Source organism: Cryptomeria japonica, chromosome 9 (genome assembly GCF_030272615.1).
Source record: "Cryptomeria japonica chromosome 9, Sugi_1.0, whole genome shotgun sequence".
In the NCBI taxonomy this organism is placed as follows: domain Eukaryota; kingdom Viridiplantae; phylum Streptophyta; class Pinopsida; order Cupressales; family Cupressaceae; genus Cryptomeria; species Cryptomeria japonica.
Window position 1 is genome coordinate 275,554,233 of NC_081413.1, and position 19,779 is coordinate 275,574,011.

Sequence of the window (19,779 nt, forward strand, 5' to 3'; positions counted from 1 at the left end):
TGTTTGGCATGAACAAGTGGGGTGTGGCAGAGCATATGTAAGAGTTTGGAGGTGTGGCAGATTAGGGAAGACACCAAACCCTTGGAAAAAGACCAAAACAAGTCTAAAACCCCTTAAAACAAGCCATTCTCGGGTTTCGTACCTGTACGGCCAGACTAAGATTTCTCATTTCATAAATTTTACATTACTTCCAAAAGGGTACTCAGATCACCAAAGAGTTTGTGTGGGTCTTTGGGGAAATTGTGAGCAAATCCACAAAAACCGGTTAGGTAGGGCTAATTGGGGCTCTAGGGCTACTAGGCCTAGAAAATAGGGAAAGGAAGGAGCGATGGGGAAATGGATCAAACCCAAACTCAAAACTAGTTGATTGGCCTTGGAAAACGTCATGAACACCTACTACAACCTCTGCAAGCATTTGTCAGGAGTTTGAGAGTGTAAGGTTGGATTTACCCTTGTGAATCTCAACCATGCCTGAGCAACCAAAGAGCACATCCTGATTGGGAGCACTCCTAGAGAGTTTAGGTGTTTAATTGGATTGGTAGACTAGAGAACAATGAAGGGAGCCCACTAGGACAACACTTGACTGCCCTTTGACAAAGGATTGACTATCTTTGAGTATACCTCCCCATCATAGTGGTATCAGAGCTACCAAGATTTGGGAAGAAGCCAGTACATGACAAACACTGAATCAGTAAGAGAGAATAGTCTAAGGATGGTGACCAATGCAAATTTAACCAAGAAGGTAGAAGATCAAGAGGAAGAAAATAGGCTCCTCAGAGAAAGATTACTACAACTGGAGAGCAAACTAGACGCAATTGAAGACAAAACTGAGAAAGTGACAATTAAGTTCAATGAAGGGAAGGGCAAAGAAGTTGTAGAAGAGGATAGGACACCTGAACCAGACCCTATTCTACCTAAAGAACCTTTCCTTAAAGCAATCAAAGCCTTAGGAGGAAAATCCCTAGAAGGAGTGCCACTTTTTTGTGGAAAAATGGAGCCTGAGGTAGTCCTGGAATGGATAGAGGGATTGGAGAATCACTTTGAATGTGATGGAATCAGTGAGGCACAAAAGGTGAAGGTGGCCAAGTCTAGATTGAGAGGAGCAGCATTGACTTGGTGGAAATTTATCCAAGAAGAGAGGCAAAAAGAGGGTAAGAACCCCATAGCTACTTGGAAGGGCATGTTAGCCAAGGTGAAAGAAGCATACATCTGTGAAGATTATGAGATCCAGTTGCACAAGAGGAGACAAAATTTGAGACAAAGAGACTTGGATGTGAGCAGCTACACTGAGGAATTTCAGAAGTTGTGTCTGAGATCCAAGGTGGTAGAGGATGAGAGCATCAAGGTAGCCAGATACTTGATTGGCTTGAGATGGAATATTCAAGAGGAATTAAGTTTGTTATGCCCTAATATCGTGCATAAGTGCTATCAATTGGCACTGAAAGTGGAGGAAAAGAGCAAGAAGAAACAAGAACAAAGCAACAAAGGCAGAGGTAGGGGAAGAGATGGTAGAGGTTAGAGAGGTAGTTTTGGTGGAAGAAGTGTAGACCAAAGATCCCAAGGGGAGTCCAAGTTGGTTGAGCAAAGTGGGGACTCCAATAGCAAGAGCAGCTATAGAGGAAGGGGATCTAACAACTCTAGTAGAGGAAGGTCTAGTGGATCAGGAAGAGGGTCCTATTTTGCCACCATGAAGTGCTACAATTGCCATCAACTTGGACACCCGGCCTATAGATGCCCTAAGAAGTCTTCTTCATCCCAATGAGGTGAGAGGAGAGTAAATTATGCTCAAGAGGATGCAGCAAACATGAAAGCATCAGAAGCAAGTTTGGATTCAGAGGTTGGAGAGAACTTCATGATAAGAAGAGTCTTGATTAAAGAACCGGTTAAGGAGGATCCTATCCAAAGGAGATCCTTGTTTAGAATAAAATGCAAGATCATGGGAAAGGTATGTAGAGTGGTGGTGGATTCAGGATCCACAGACAACATAGTGTCAGAAGAAGCAGTGAGTAAGCTCAATTTGCCAAGAATACCACATAGTGATCCCTATAGAGTTACATGGCTCAACAAGGGGCAGCATGTTCTTGTAAATGAACAAACTTGGGTGGAGTTCACTATAGGAGGGTACAAGGACAAAATCTTGTGTGATATCTTGCCCATGGATGCTTGCCACCTACTCCTAGGTAGGCCATGGCAGTTTGATAGAAAAGCAATACACCATGGAGAGAAGAATGCTTATACCTTCCAAAAGGATGGAACCACCTACAAAATCCAGTCCATAGGAGACCAAGTAGAGGGCAGATCCAAGGGTTCCAATGTGCTGCTAGTTGGTGAGAAAGAGTTCATCAACACACTCAAGGAGGGAGAAGGAGTGGGGTTTGCCATTGTTGTAAAGCCAAAAGAGGACAGCAAAGAGAAGAAGGTAAGCATTCCTAAAGAAGTTACATATCGCTGTTAGAAATACATAGACGTGGGTATAAGGAACTGATATATTAGAGAGAGTAAACCTTTGCCAAGAAGCCATATATATGAATATATTGATTGGGCAGCATGGACGATAGTCATTCATCACTTTATATTGGAGCATTCAAGGAGCCGCACTACAGGCAATCAGGAGTTTAAGAGGGGTCATTGGGTGCCAAGGAGAAGAGAGAGACATAGGAGAAGATAGATTGCACAAGTAAACAAGTTCGGGACTTAGATAAAGCAGCACTTCAGCAATTCTACCACGATCATAATATAGGAAGGGAGGAAAACATATTTATATTAAGTGAGCAGCCTTTATTATTATCTGGCAATGTTGAAGCAGACTAAAAGGAAGGAGAACCACGTGGAGGGGTCTGTTGTCTGACACAGATATCAAAATTAACGAAAGAGGACTTCAAAAGGAATTCAGATGTATTAATATTAGAATGAGTTACCAAAAGTGCTTTGTGGGCCCCAATTAATAATTATTCAGATTCTTATAGAAAAAGGATCCTCAAATGGTGATTGTATCATTTAGAAAAGATTTTGGAGATTCTACAATTATTTTGTGTTTTTAGCAGCAGCTCCACTATATAGGATGGGACCCACCTGAAAGACTAGGTAAAAAGGCAGAGAAATATGTATGAGTAAAATAAAAGACTATATATTTTAGAGGATGGATATTCCTCAATATAATATAATATAAAAGGATAGTTTTTGTAGTGACATTAAAAAATAGAATTGTATTAAGGACCAATGAACAGATATATGAAAGAGTCTTCAGCAGATCTATGAATACTTGCCCGAAGCAGATTATGAGGGATTCAGGGACTGATGTGATGGTTAAGATTGAAACATATTTATGAAGAGTTATAAGAGACTTGGAACTGACCAAATAGCAGATTTGTAATTTCAACAAACATAGAGTAAATAAATGAAGATGATTTTTGGTTAAATAATAACAAGTTGAAAGGGAGAATTATTGCACAAGTTATCAAGAATCTATTTTATTATGGCTCTGATTTGGAGGTTCAGTTGAGCAGAAGCAATTTATTAACATTAAGGCATATATCTCAAGTACACAAATCAGAGAAAGTTATCAAGATAAGTCCTATCCTTGAACTATTTTTAAATTTTAAGTTAAATATCAGAATAAAATGTCTTCAGTTTGGGTAAATTTTTGTATTACAGTTCTCACCTTAATTTAGAATTGTTGTTTCAGGATTAAATTAAGGAAATTCCCAAATGGGGACATTACATATATTTAATTATATTCTTTTATATTTTAATTTTAATTTTATTATTATTATTTACCATAAAATTCTATTCCACAGTGGGGACATTACAAGAAATTGACAAACCCTTGTGTAGAGCGTTGCTCTAGCAACTCTAGGTGCGATCCAAAATAGCTACAAGAAACCACAAATTTTTTGAAAAAAATCGAGTAAAACCCTCTTTAAGAAAATTACGATTTTTTGGGAGAAAATTGCACAAAACCGAAAACACGATTTTTGAGGAGAAACTAAAAAAAAACAGACAATTTTTGAGGAGGAAAATCAATCAAAACCCAAAAATGATTTTTAAGGAGAAAAATCGCACAAAACCTAGAAACGGAAACATCAGAGAGTAGTTGGCACAAAATCCAAGACACATCAGCATACAAAACTTCGTTTTTTAGGAAACCCTTGTACAAAACAATTTTTGTGGAAAAATCATACAAAACCCACAATAATTTTTCTGGGGGAAAAAATTATAAAACCAGAAAAACAACTTCATGCGGCAAAACATTAGAAAACCCAACAAACAATTTTTTTCAGAAAAAAATCGTGAAAACCAATATAACCAAAATGGCAAAATCCCATGCGAACTTCGCAAATTAGTAATTACAGATGATTATTTTGAAGGAAAAAAAACAGAAATAATTTTTTTGTGGAATTTAAAAAAAAAAACCCTCTTCATTCCAAAACTCTTGGGTAGCAGAACTTCAAACATGTGAGAGAAGTTAAAAAAAATTACCCACAAACAAATGCAAGTTGCAGGTAACCAAAATCGTGCCGCTTGGAGAACTCCACGTGAAAAAGTCTTGAGAAATCGGGGAAAAATCGTGCTAGAAATTGAAATCAGACCTCAGAAATAGGTCGCGCGCAAAGCCCATAAGCCACAGAAAATAAATCGCGTGGCCACCAAAGATCGCGACCCATAACTAGATAGCACAAAAAAACGGCCCGAACAAAGAAACGTGGGCCGGAAAGCACATAAAAATAAACCGGCATCGCGACCTTCAACAGACAGAAACTGCTAGAAATAATCCGTGATTTAAAAAAAGCACAAACAAAGAAGACAAATAAAACTGTCGCCGATTTTGTGCCCAGAATTCGTCCATGAACTGGAGCATGCAAGAACAACTTAGAGCCACATAAAATGTGAGAACAACACAAACCGGCGTTAAAAAATAAAAAAGCTTTGAACTGAAACCCTTGAACGACAGAAACACACGATCACAAATAGAAAACCCCTGACAGGTTTTTCCTCAGAAACTCAGATGAAACTTCATGAAAACCTCCAATGATTTTTTTTTTCATAAAAAATTGAAAAACAATTTTTTGGAAAAATTCTAGATAAGAAGAGGTGACAAATATTTTATTAAAAAATTTGCCAAATTTTGAAAAGCCCCATCGACCTGCTCGGATACCATGTTATGGTAAATCGATGTATTAAACAATGGAGACGAAGTCTCCTTAAATAGATTTACAAAGGCAATGTTTCTTAATGAAACAATCGTTAACTGAAGACGAATTTAAAAACAATCTAAACTAACTAAGATGACCATTAAAAAAACATTACAATATTTTAATAGTTTCATGTAGCTAGAAATTGTTTAAATTCATGTCAAAGATCCAATAATCTTAAAACATCAAAATATATGAATATTTGAAAATTTGAAGATTTGAATTTTTTTTCTTTATATTTGACTGCATAAAATTCAGTGAAAACTTTGTCCCTGGGAACCATGCCAGCAATACACTGCTGAATAACTCAGAATATTGCCTCTAAACCCCCAAAAAAATTGCTTTTTTTTCTCCTTGAATGTACGTTTAGGGTATAAGATATTAATTACAGTTCTATTCCTTGAGAACTTTATTGTAGAATTGGGAATTCAAGTCCTACAACTCTCTGTATCATTCATGGACCCTTGCACCCCTCTACAATTCTGATACCATTTGAGGATAGTAAACAAAGGTAGGAGACAAACTTTGAAAATGGAGAGAGAAAGGTTTGCTTTTCCATTCTTCAATTCAATCAAAAAATGAAATGGGTAATAAATAAAGTGAGAGAGATGAGCAACTAATGGTTAACTAACCTTTAATTACAAGGTTATCAATTGCACTCTTCCTTTTATTAACTTTTCTAAAACATAATGTTATGTTTTCAATATTGTGGATTCATATCATATGTCAATGTACATTTATGATAATCATAAAACTTAAATTTATGACCTTTATGTTAATGATTCGAACACTAGATATGCGGACAATAGTGTTGCAAGATACACCACACCCTCCCCTCGTATGTGTACCACCGTATCAGGTATTGATACAGATATGGTACAGTACCTTACTTGCATGTTTCCAAAGAAATTGTGTTTTTCCAAGCACACCGGATTTGTAGGGATTTGGTTGCTTTAAAATAACTGCCCCAAATCTTCAAAAATCTGCTATCAGTTTGAAAATTTGTAGGATTTTCCTTTAGGTTTTTGTCTAATGCTTTTTCCCTGGCTGTTTTCCCTTACACTTGAACATTTATTTCATGTGCGCTCTGGCATATTGGAATGGTAGCGATATGGGTTGATAGTGCTTGCATTTGCCAGGCAAAGGAAGTGAAAGTAGAGCAATCCCAACCCTATATATGTATGGAGTTGGATAGCTGGGTGGTAGCTCAACACAAGCCCCTATCTATATCTATATATGGGTGACTGTATTCATGATCAAGGGTCAGATAGGTCTATAGGGGATTGATCATAGTACATTCGAGTCATGTGATTTGTGTTATAAACCAACCAACTATTGTATAACATATATAATAGTAGGTGTCATCTCATTTAGTTTGTAGTGTATGGGAAAGAGGTTTAGTGATTAGAAGCTTTATTTTTAATTGGAGTATGCCATAAAGACATAAAGACATGATATAGGTTTAATAAGTATTTATCAATTTTAATTTTTTAAGAAACTTAATAAAATAATAAATAGATTTCTATAATTAGAATAGTCTATCATAAAAAAGATCATATATATGGCTATTTTTTAAAAGAATAAATATATAATGTAAAATAGTTAGTGAATGGCATAAATATTTATAGTTAGTTGTAAATAAATTGTCAAATAGAGAAGAGATATGTTGATTTAAATGAATAAATATGTTTAGAATTAAATTGATTTAATTGATATTTGATCAAATTGTGTTATATATATGGGTTTGTTCTTTTTTATTTTTTATTTTTAATGAATGCTGTATCTTGCGGTATCCATATTGGGGTCTTGAAACAATGGCCATATCTCTATCTGGTACCATATTGGTGCCCATGCAACTTTGGTGGATGGTTGTGGCTAAACAATATCCATTGTGGCAATGACCGTATTGTCTGGGTACTATGGAGAACTCGTACATTAAAGTTGTTGATAATGTGAATAATGCTTTTTCCAAACGTTCTATGCTTATGACTTTGTCTTATTATTCTGAATAGTAGCCTACCACATTGTGTATATAGTTGTATTACTTCTCTAATCAGAATATTTTGTTGTTCATATTTCATCATACTACATGCAAAGGTTATGTCGATGGAAGAAGACCATGCATTGCCTACTCTAAAAATTCAAGTGATTTTGTTGAAAAGTTATACATTTAGATCATGAACCTTTGCCTTTTCTACACATGTAAAGCAACTGGAAAATACACAGTACATGACATGGATGCATATCTTCAACAGTTTCACATGGATATCAAACATTGGAAAGATGGGCGCACAAAGGTAGCAGATTGATTTGATTGGTCACCTGTCACAATTTTGCTCAAATCTTTCATAGACTTAATGCTATTGAACAGAGTTAATAAATAGGCTAAGTAGCTTATTGCTTAGCATTTGCAGGATTATTTTGTATATTATCACAATTCTCAAACACCTCTGTGTGGTACAGGGTGAGCTGCATCAGTACCTTGTTTGGCATTTTACTATTCCAAAGTGATTAGACACTAGAGCATTAACAAACAGCTTGTCAGATTATTGACATACTTCTTGGCACCACCTTTAGGATCCTCACCTGCAAAATCCTAACAATCACCAACAAATTTCCTCCCACTTTGTCCGGTTTGAAGCGCACTGATACCAGATGTTATGAACCTGCATAAATAATAGAAATACTTAAAGATACTAAAAATAAGATTTTAACTCAGAAATAGAATAACCCATTATGTTTAGAAATAGAATAAATCCTTGAGGCTGGGCAACCCCATGGCACATACAATTCTCGTAATTGTAAGGGCCACTCCACACTATTTTTCCAAATGAGATTGAAACACATACAATACTCTTCATGTATCACACAATTCTCTTGACTACACTATACAACACTAAACTTTTAGAGTAATTAATTGTTATTTAATGGTCATTTATTTTATTTAGTCGTCTTTAGTTTTCTTAGATAGTTTCTAAGTTAGTTCTAAGTTAGTTCATTTGGAAACATTGTATTGTAAATTGCCTATATGTATTTGCTTTGCTTTATTAGTTTAATATAAATTTACCATTTCATGGTATTAGAGCCGGTTAGTTTTTTGGCAAATATTTTGAGCAATAAAATTTGTGGTTTGATCCGAAACTTTTTGGCGAACTTTTTTCTCAATAAAAAATTTGTAGGTCTAGTTTTTTCAATTTTTTGTAGAACAAAAAAATTGTGGGTTTCGTTTTGAAAATTCGCGAGCTTGTCTGAAGGAAAATCAAGGGTTTTCTTCACTTGGAAATTGCATCAAAGAATTTTTGTTTTTGATCCCGTCGTGTGTTTTTTCATGGGTTTTTTGGGTTGCGAAGTGTTGATGTGTAGCTAGGTCGGATCCTTCTAGGGTTGACCTAGCTCGTTTGATGGCTAAGTGGCCTGTCGGCCTTAGCCACAAGATTGGCAAAATTCGATGTAACTAGTAAATGAGTCTAACCCTATAATGTCTAATGTAACTTGTAAATAAGTCTAACCCTATAATGTCTAACCCTATAATGTCTAATGTAACTTGTAAATAAGTCTAACCCTATAATGTAACTTGTAACGTATGGGGCTGACCCTATATTGGGCACCAAACTTGAAGTATTGTAATTAAATAGCTCTCCTTGAAAGCCGACCTAGGTAAATTGGGAGGCTATGTCACATATATATACAAAGCATCATTCATGCTTATGACAATATAATACACACAGCGATCTCCTTCAGCAACATTCAGCGAATTCATTCTACACTCAGCGAATACATCCAGTCATCAGCGAATTACCTTCTAAAGACAGCGAAGGTACTCTTAAGGACAGCGAAGTCATCCCTAAAGTAAGCGACTTCATCCTAGGGTCAGCGAACCTGAATCAAAGTGCTGCGAAGTTCTCTAAGACAGTGAATATACTTCTTGATCTGCAAATTGTCTTATTGATCAGCATTCACAGTGAATATACTTCTGTGTGCTTCAAGTGTTGAAGTACTGTTGTAAAGACTCATACTGATTTGTCTAATAAGGATCTGAGATTAGTTGCTGGGTTTTTCACCTCCAAGAGGGAGGTTTTCCCAGGGTATTTTTTGGTGTTCTTTGTGTGCATTGATTTCGTTCTCTATTATTGCTATCTATATGTTACAGTCTGATCTAAAATTAACACAAAGTGTGGCTGGGTTCTTTTTTTGTTTGTGAAGGTATTTTTGAAGTGTAGTCGGGCTGCGTTTTTCTTGTTTGACAATTCTCAACCCGTGCAAATGGTCTTTTGGCTACTTCTAAATCATGCAAGGGTTTCCTATGTATGTCTTTTGGTTCTTCCACGATGCCTTTAAATGCTTCCTCCGTGTTGCGACTTCTTTTTGCTTCGCATGGAAAATCCATGTAGGTTTCTAGAAAAAAACGACGGAATAAAATCACGCTACTGTTCTTCTTGCACACAATTTTTTAGATAGATGGGAGCCTGGTTTGTCTTTTTTTAAAAATTGTGATTTTTACTTCGTGATCTGAGCATTTTCCTACTCGTGACAGAATGTGTTATATTCCAAGGTTTTAGCTCGAATTGAAGTTTTTTTGTGGGTAGTAGCTTCACATAGGGTTTTTGGTCGTGGGTTTTGAGCTCGTGTTTTTTTCCGAGCTAGGGTTTTCTGTTTCCACAATTTGGGTGTTTTGTACCTACAACTAGGGTTTTTAGCACCTGTCAAGTATATTTTGGCGATTATTCTACAAGTGTTTTTTGGTTGATTTTTATATAAAAATCAGGGGCTTTTTTTTCTAAGCAGTACCTTGAAATTTGTGCCTCAAAGTTCATGCTAGGGTTCCGATTGATTTTTGACCACAAAAATCAACTGTTTGTTGTTGTTGTTGTAGTTTTTACCTCATTTTTCTTGCATCGGAAAGTGGGAGGGATGGCGTCATTGACCAACATCATGTTGGAAAATAATCAACGCTTCAATGGCAAAAATTACATGTGGAAACAATGAATGCTTACAATTTTTGAATATCAGTTTCTAGACCAAGTTGTTCTAGGTATGACTCCTCGTCCAATGGTGGCGGGAAAAGACTAGGACAAGTACGGTGAGCACAATTGGGAAGCAATTATGCTCATCAAATTGTCAATCATTGATGACATATTCCACAAGTGCTGTGTGGCAAGTTAGCTTCGGAGATTTGGATGCTTGTGAAGGATCTCCATGAAACGTCAGATAAGAGCTAAGCATTCTTTTTGAAGAACACGCTTTTTTCAATAATGATTGACGATAAGATGTCTCTGTAGGAGCATCTTATGAAATCAAGATATACGCGATCAACTCGAAGCTATTGGATGCAAGATGGAGGAAGAAGACACGATGGTGATCACTCTCAAGAGTTTACAACGCTCGTATGAACATTTTATTGAGACGCTCAACATTACCTCCACGAATGTTGATCTCAAGTTTCTTGAACTGTGCAACTAACTTTTGCAGCAAGAAAGGTGGAAACAACAATTTGGGACCAGCAGCGAATCATCGGCTGTAGAACAAGCTTTCATTGCCAAAGCCAAGGACAGGCAAAAGTAAATGCAAGTCCTTTCAGCCAAAAGGACAAATCAAAATGAAGAGAAGCTCCAAAAAGGTTATAACATGTCACTACTGTGGAAAGCTTGGCCACATGAAGAAGCAGTGTTGCAAATGGTTGGCTAACGAGCAATCCAATTAGGGAGGGTCTCAGTGGAAGGCCCATGTTGTCGAGCACAATGAGCAGGAGTTTGCTTTTTATGCTTTTATGGCCAAAAGACCAACAGACTAGGTTAAGTCCTCTGCCTAGTACATTGATTCTGGAGCTTCTTGACATTTCACAAACAGAAGAGATTGGGTTCAAGGAGTACACAACTTGCTCCGATTCAGTGATCTTTGGAGGAGTTGAAGAGTATATGGTTGTCAGCAAGGACAACATTCAAATTACATCTGGTGGGAGGAATTTCATATTCCTCAATGTATACTATGTTCTGGGCATGGCGCTGAATCTCCTTTTTGTCACTTAGATGATGCGACACTATCTGAAGTTGGATGTTGTCTTTAGTGTACACAAGTGCCACATTATTGATAAGGAGTCCAAGAAGACAATTGCTATTGGCCTTGAAGATCATGGGTTGTACAGGTTGATTGGTACTGGAGAGTCTCAGGAGGTTGCAATGGCTGCGAAGAGTTCTTCCACCAGCACTCTTTGGCATCAACGGTATGGGCACCTCAACATATCACATCTCTCATAGTCGGCTTGAGAGAATCTAGTAGAAGGCTTACCTGAGATCCAACATCAGACACATGGTGTGTGTGGAGCTTGCCAAGCAAGGAAGCAACATCAAACTCCATTCTCAGGTGGACAAGCTTGGAGAACATCCAAGGTCTTGCAATTGGTTCATGTAGATGTTTATGGACCAATGAATACGACATTGGTCATTGGTGCCAAGTTTTTTCTTCTGTTTGTCGATGAATTTAGTAGAAAAATGTGGGTGTTTTTTCTCAAAGCAAACTCAAATGTCTGTAATGAATTTCACAAGTTTAAGGCATTAGTTGAAAAATAGTCAGGTCATTAGATTGTAACTCTTAGGTCAGATAATGGGGGTGAATTCTGTTCCAGTAAATTCACAAACTTTTGTGCTAAACTTTGCATCAAGCGTTAGTTCAACACACCCTATAACCCTCAGCAAAATGGTGTTGTTGAGTGGAGGAATTGAAACATAATATAGATGGATCAGTGTATTATTGAAAACAAGAATGTGCCTAAGAAATTTTGGGCTGAAGTAGTGTATACTGCTGTAAACCTTCTGAATCGGTCTCCCACACAGACCATTAAGAAGGCGACTCTCGAAGAAACTTGGTCTAGGAGAAGACCAAAAATCAGCCACCTCAGGGTTTTTGGTTCAACTGCATATACTTGGATTCCTGATGCAAAGAGAACATAGTTGGATTCCAAGAGTCAAAAGTTGATGCTTACAAGCTACAATGACAATCATAAGGCCTATCGGCTTATTGACGTGGACACTGACCGTCTCACATTTAGTCGAGATGTGGTTTTCGATGAAGATAGTGGGCCCTTTCAGCTCACTTCTATCATCTAATGTCCTAAAGATCAGCCTCTGCAGAAAATAGATAGAGATGTTAGGCTTGCATTTGCTTCATTTGAATGGAGGGATTGTGATGATTTTGAACTTGAAGTTGTGGAATCACCAAGGCATGATATTGTTCCACCAGAGTTCCCTCAGAAAAACTTGGGTCCGCATGAAAATGATTTTATTCCAGGCAGCCCAAGTCATGTTGCTACACTGGATTTGGAAGTAGATGGTTTTTCTCTCCAACCCAAGTGGTGGGAAAAGCTTATTGGTGATGTGTGAGATGGTGAGCTTGTTGAGGGTAGATCTTCAAGAGCCAAGAGCAAGAAGAAGAACATAGTTAACTTTGCTCTTATGGTGAGCATTCAGAGTGTTTATGAGCCCCTAACTTATTTAGAAAAGTAATCCTTGAATGGGAGAAGGCTATGCAAGCTGAATATCATAGTCTTCTGAAGAATAACACTTGGTTTCTGTTAGATCTTCCACTTGGGATGAAACCCATTGGCTGCAAATGGGTGTACAAAGTGTAATACAAAGCTGATGGGACACTTGATAAATATAAGTCTCTCTTGTTAGCTAAAGGTTTTTCATAGAAAGGAGCTGATTATGAGGAAACCTTTGCTCCCACAACAAAGATGAGCACCATCCGACTAGTTCTAGCCATAGCAACATAGTCTGGCTGGAAAGTCCATCAAATGGACACAAAGGGTGCCTTTCTCAATGGTGAGTTGGAGGAAGAGGTTTACATGATGCAACCTCAAGGTTTCAAGGTTGTAGGCAAAGAGCACCAGGTATGCATACTACTGAAGGCTCTCTATGGCCTAAAACAAACCCATAGGGCATGGTACATAAAGATTGATTAGTACTTGGTTGAATAGGGCTTTTAGAGAAGTCCTTAGGAAGTGTGCTAATAATGACACTATTTTTCTTGTCATCTATGTTGATAATATCATCATTATTGGTAGTGGAGAACACTTGCTTGAGCAAATCAAACAAAACTTGTGTTAGGCATTTGATATGAAAGATTTGGGACTTCTGCATTATTGTCTTGGTGTAAAGGTTTGGCAGGCAAGTGACAACATTTTCATCTCTTAGTTGAAGTATGCCAGGAATTTGTTGGTTAAGTTCAAGATGCAAGATTGCAAGCCTTCATCTACACCTATGGAGAAAGGGCTGAAACTATCAGCCAAATCAGATTGACCCGTGGTGAATGAGTGATTTTTCAAGCAACTAGTGGGCAGCCTAATCTATCTTATAGCCACTAGACCTGATCTAAGTTATGGTGTGAGCTACATATCTTGTTTCTTGACAGCCCCTAAGGCAAAATATTGGGTTGCAGTGAAGCTTGTACTGAGATATGTGAAAGGGAAACCTAACTTTGACATTTTGTACAGCAGAAGCAAAGATCCTCAACTGATTGGTTTTATAGACTCAGATTGGGTAGGTTATGTTGATGACAAGATGCCTACTTTTGGGTGTGTCTTCAGTCTTGGCAAGGGTGCAGTCACATGGACTAGTGAGAAGTAGTAGGTAGTATCTCTTTCCTCAACAGAAGCAAAGTATCGGGGAACTGTTAAGGCAACATGTGAGGCAGTTTGGCTTCGAAGGATGCTTTCTGACATGAAAATGTCTCAAGCAAGGCTTTTACCCTTGTACTGTGATAATTAGGGGGTGCTGAAACTTGCCAGAATCTAGTCGTCCATGAGTGAACCAAACATGTTGAGCTTCATTGTCATTTCATTCGTCAGCTTGTTGAGGATGGAACTATGGTCTTGCAGTATGTTCCAACTGTGGACCAGATTGTAGACATTCTCACCAAGTCTCCGAGCTTGAACAAGTTTGTAAAATTTAGGGGGTAACTTGGTGTAGTTGATAGGATGACCATTAAGGGAGGGTATTAGAGTAATTAATTGTTCTTTAATGGTCATTTATTTTATTAAGTCATCTTTAGTTTTAATAGATAGTTTCTAAGTTAGTTCTCAATTGACGATTGTTTCATTTAGAAACATCGTATTGTAAATTGCGTATACGTATTTTCTTTGCTTCATTAGTTTAATATCAATTTACCATTTCATGAACTACCTACCACTTCCACTTCCCTATACATGTGTGTCATGACCCAATGATGATTATATCAGATATATCTATATCACTGTATTTTAATATTAATGCAATATATGAATTTTACAAAATCGCGCTGGGGGTGCACATCCTTAGATGGTCGACCCAGGTAAATGTCTGTTTGAAGTAGATCGAACCACGAGAGAAAATACAGAGTACTAAATATAATCAGATCAGAGATAAAGTATTAATATTTCAGTCCCCTGTGCATCCGGGACCCACCAGCTTAAAACAATGCTTCAGATTGTTAGTAATTGCTCACCAACGAAATATATTATGGAGCATTAAAGGTAATTTCATTCCTTAAGTCCCTGCCTTCAGCAGACAACCAACAGAGCATGTCAGAATAGTATCAGATTTGGTCCCCTTTAAACTACACCAAACAATAAGATGTTACGTCAAGTTTAGGAAGACTTAGGGGCCTCACAAAACTATAGATTATGATCATAGAAGATATTTATAATAACTGAAGTAGTGGGTACATTAAACGTTTATCAGGATGAAATCATGTTATAATTAAAGTTAATCGAATGAAATGAATGTGAAGGGTCCGCTCAAAGTGAGAATAAACATAAGTCAAATTATAACTAATAAACAATGCAAAGGAATATATCCAAGTGGAGCGCTCAAGGTAAAGGACGTGGCTATTGGAGAAACCCGTCCTATGGAAGAAGCACAACCTTTGGCGTATATCCAATCGATGGATATTTAAAGGTACGTGGGAGGAAAAAGGGAAGTCAGGGAAGGAAAGAAAAGTATCGTCTACAGTGCATTGGATTTGTAAAGGAGGAATTCGCTCCAGGTAAGTGCCTAACACCTCAGAAGGTTTATGATCATTATCGTATAAATCGGTATAAGTAATACTCCAGCCTCAGCACAAATTACGTATTGATTATTGGTCCTCTGTTAATAAATTGGTTAATAATCTGCATTATAATATTTAGCATTTCTTCAATACATCAGGACGTATGTATCCATACTCGGACCGATAAGGAGATTAGATTCTTTTTAAGTATTGAACCTGTAACCGTTGAATTCCAAACTAAGTGTTAAAAGTATATTCCGTATTTGTCAATATGCTATGTTATTATTAAATTCTGTCTCTAATCGTATTCACATGATATACTTGCTGGAAGTGTGAACTATACCATAGTTAGAGTATTCCTTAACTATATTTTTATTCCTCACGATATACAGAATGTGTATGGTTAGTGGAGGAATTATATAAACTTAAGTTACAATCTATTCTTGTTCCAAATTAAGTTGTTTCAGACTGTTGAGGATTTCCCTCAAGATCAAATAAATTAGAACAACTAATTAATACTTAATTCTTGAAAAATAAATTGAACAAACATTGAAACAAGGAACTGGACTAAATGATACTACACTAATAAACCTAATAATTATGAACTGATATAATTGCCTTTACAGGGAGAGGGGATCTGTAGGGGGGTCGATTTCCCACCCAAATATACCACCTACTGTGTAAGGATGGACCAGTAGGCCAGTAGGGCAAGTGACTGCTCCTGGGTTTGGGTCTGGCATGATGAACCACTCCTACCATCCGCTGTCTCTCTAGGGAAAATAAAGAACTAATTAAAGAAAACTAACTGTACAATATTTCTGGAACTTACAATACAAATGAATTAGCTTACTGTCCGACTAAACTTAAATAAACCATTATGATAAAATTTGTATATGGATTATCTGCTAATCTTTCACCTGTGTATCTGATTTATTTATTTCTGAATTATTTCTGATTTACTTATTCTGGTCTCTAATCCAGGCAACTGTAACTGGTATAATAATAAGGAATCTTACAAATATCTATGTCAAATTCCGCTGTGCAATAAAGTAAATATGAATTTATTGTTTTCAATTAATCTCTTTACTGTTAAGCCAATATGGATCTTGTTATTTTATCTATTTTTTGATTGTTTTTACTTATGACCTCAATCAGCCAAACATGGCTGTATTCTGTAATTAGAAAGGGACATCACAATGTGGGTGAAATACTCTTGTTCTAATTAGAGAGTTTGATGATTTACAAATCATATGCACCATTGAGGGTCCTAACAACCACATTTGTTTTTAGGTTGAAGTATGCTTTGCTCTTGTAACACTTTCAGTGTTGCCAGGGTACCCCATTGCAACCAAGGTTGTACTCAGCTTTTCTGGTACCACTGGGAGGCAGACGTGTATATCCTTGTGCATGAGCTCTTAAATAATAATCCGAATGATTATTTTTGTCTGTTCATCAGTTATTTTAAATGGCCACAAGGATTAAATTTTTATCTTTTTAGGCTTCTCTGGTACATGTGTAGTTTTATGGTCAAATGTATTGCTTGACAAGTTCTCAACCTATAATGATCTTTTTTGTTAGATTACAATTGCTATTACAGAAGTTGCCAAGATGCCCTTTACCGATGTCTGCATACGCTTAAGTTTGTATCTATGGATCTATGGAAATCTCATTGGTCAATACTTGATGGCAAATCAGGAGATCCATTACTTTCCATGCACAGATTGATGGCCAAACTGGATTTTCTAAAATGTGGTACCACTGCATATTTCACTATTCTATTTGTGTAGTTTCTTTTAGCTTTTTTAAGTTTCCAACTGGGTGTGCCAACTTATATTAGTCTTTAAAGTTACCATTGTAGTTTGCTGCACTAAAGTTTTAACAAGGGCAAGATATAATATATGTTTGATAAATAAGATTCAATATATTTTCAGAGTTCAAAACAAAGTACAACCAGGTCATTACCTATGAAGGATCGTGCACCAGTTTTAGTCTGGAGACTTATGTATGTCTCCTTTGCAGAAGGAAAGATTTGGAGGTCCTTATGATAGAGAGAAGTTGCTATTACTCTTAAACTATAATGAAATCAGCAGATGATGTTGTATTTTCCCAGCTTACTACTTTACCTTGGCATGCATTCTGTGGTTCATTATGGGCTTCTAAAGCTTTAATATCTGCTAGTGCACCTAATTGATCTGTATCTTGATCAACTGGCATTGATCTTTGTAAATAAAATTATTAGGACTTGGTCAAAAGACACGTGGTGGACTCAGTTTCCTGTGCTCTAAATTGTGAAAGGAGGACACACCTGCATTGGACTAAGTGGTATAACTTTATCAGATTTAACTGGTCTTTTCATGCTAAGGAAGGAAAGGAGTTCCACTGCTTTCCTGGGGGAGAAAGCATGATTAGGTTTAGGCCTTATTTCTTGCTTTTACAACATGCAAGTCTCACACAAAAATCTTTGATGACAAAGCTGATAGGTAGTTATACATTCAAAACGATATCCTTATTTGCCATTAATACTTTGCTAATTACTACATCCAACATGCTTCATGCTATCAACATATGCCTAGTGTCTAGACCAAAAATTCATTTATGAAACCCTTCACACCACACTACATGACACCGTCTTAACATTACAAGGAATGATACACATTACTAGCCACAGGAATTGAACTGTCATCTAATTGCTGTCTATAAAATTATGTGTCTGAAATTGTATATTCTCATGCCTTATTTAAGTTTTATATGCTTGACATCCTTTTTCAAGGTTCTGGCTGCACACAATCTTGTGCATAGCCCTGGCATATACACAATATATCTATTGTCACAAATAAATTATAGGAAGACTTATGTAACAGTATGTTCCTGTCAGTTTAGAATACAGATAAAGTTTTGTTGTGACCGCTAGTTCTTTTTCAAGTTGCATATTTGATGTTGTGTCACCTTCTTCAAAGTCTAGGTCACACTTTTTGGACTATAATTTAAAACAAAAGTTGTGGGTTTGGATTCAGAAATTGGTCAGTTTTGTTACCTGGGTTCAGTATGTTTAGGTTTGGCAGTTGGCTATACAATATATGTATGTGTGTGTGTAAAACATAAAAAATGTATATAAATAACTGTAAGTTGCACAGAATGTACAACTTTAAATACTAAATTGAGAACACAGCTGATAATTGATAATTCAATTCTGATTGTCAGCTTACTAATGTTAAAGATTAATGAAAATCAAAATGGTTTAAAGATTATACTAGTGCAATTGCAGATAGAAAATTAATACAAATCAGTCGTCACCATATTGCTCTTAATTGAGAACTTCATTGTCAGCTGTTGATTAAGATAGGTTAGAACAATAAGAAGCCTCAGTGGCACTCGCACAAGCTCCATTATGCAAGTCTTGTGTAGCAGCTTTGCAGGAAAGTTGTGCAACAAAAGCATCAATTTAGGATTCTTTGGGGCTACACCCCAATGTCTCATTGACCCTTCGTTCTCAAATTACTTGTGTGAGAGTATTTGCAAGTTGGAATGCACATTCACCATTTCTTTTGCCTTTCCATAGCCAACCACTTGCACTTAACTAATTGGATAAAGGTGCATGCATTCTAGTTCTTAGCTGAAGAGTTGGTCACAACCTGTTGAGATCTGAGACATAGTCATTACAACAGTAAAAATTATGCCAAAGAAAAGTATGAAAGCTGGAAAATGGAATGTGCATACTGGTGATATGTTTGATAGAAAAAGGCTGTAGGTAAACGAATCTTTAGTCATGGATGTACCACCACGTATGAGTGCCCTTGTACTTATCTTGAAGAACAGTAAGGTTGTGACTTGTCCAAGCGATAAAATGCCCAAATTCATCCACGATTATGTCCTTTACTTCTAGATCAAGAAAGAGTTTAGTGAATTATGCCATGTTGGCGTCTCTATAAGTATAAGGTGACATCTCTTCGGCAAAAAGGTATCTCCATTCTATAATACTTAAGAGGTCAATGCAAATGCTAGGAGATGCAAGGGTGTGGTCATCTTGTTACATCATTCAAGTATAATTTTTGTACATGTTTGAACATTGTTTCTGAGATATACTATATATAACATACGAGATATACTATTATTAACATTCAAGATGATATATAATACAACTTTTCCAGTTCGAGTAGAGAAATTCTTGATCAAGTCCCTGTTGTAATGATAATTTGATGTTGTATTAAACAATGGAGACGAAGTCTCCTTAAATAGATTTACACAAACGATGTTTCTAAAAGAAACAATCGTGAAGTGAAACCAGAAATAGAAACTACCTAAGCAAACTAGACAACTAGATGACCACTTAAGAAACAATACATTATTCTAACACCCTCCCTTAATGGTCATCGTTCTACCAACTGAGAGAACACTTTGCGACAAGAGCCTGCCAGTGACCCTCCCAGAATTTGCAAAACTTCTGGATATCACCACAAATCATCACAAATCGTCCAACCTGATGTTGGGTAACAAAGGTATCACTCCTTGTAGCCAGAGAGACACTGAGATGAAGGTGAAACTAAAACCACGATTTTGAGGAAAAATC

At 36.7% G+C, this 19,779-nt stretch overlaps 1 protein-coding gene across 4 annotated transcripts in view; it reads left to right on the top strand.

Annotated features, from left to right (window-relative positions):
• LOC131032982 (uncharacterized WD repeat-containing protein C17D11.16) overlaps nucleotides 1–19,779 on the top strand; it is a 67,312-nt gene that overhangs the window by 11,393 nt on the left and 36,140 nt on the right. The gene's annotated exons all lie outside the window — the stretch shown is intronic.